The sequence below is a fragment of the Brassica oleracea genome, chromosome C2 (assembly GCF_000695525.1).
Source record: "Brassica oleracea var. oleracea cultivar TO1000 chromosome C2, BOL, whole genome shotgun sequence".
Lineage (NCBI taxonomy): Eukaryota > Viridiplantae > Streptophyta > Magnoliopsida > Brassicales > Brassicaceae > Brassica > Brassica oleracea.
In genome coordinates, this window is record NC_027749.1 from 545283 (window position 1) to 545611 (window position 329).

Sequence of the window (329 nt, forward strand, 5' to 3'; positions counted from 1 at the left end):
GGTGGAGTAACCACTATAAATCACTATTTTCTTGAAAAACGGAGACAACAAAGGCTCCAAACCTCTTTGAACATCATTATATGTTAGTGCAGGATGCAAATATGCATAAAAACAAAATTATCATATTTTTCGAAATTTTTTCAAAATCTATGTGTTAACCCCCTTACAAAAATATTGAGTTTTTGATAAATGCTTTATCTATTGAAACCTATAATAATTAGTGTTGTATTAAAATTTCAAACCACATCCTACATTTGTATTAATGTATGTTAAACTCTCTTTCATGGTATATGAGAATCGTTATAACTTTTTTTAACAATTAATTTAGG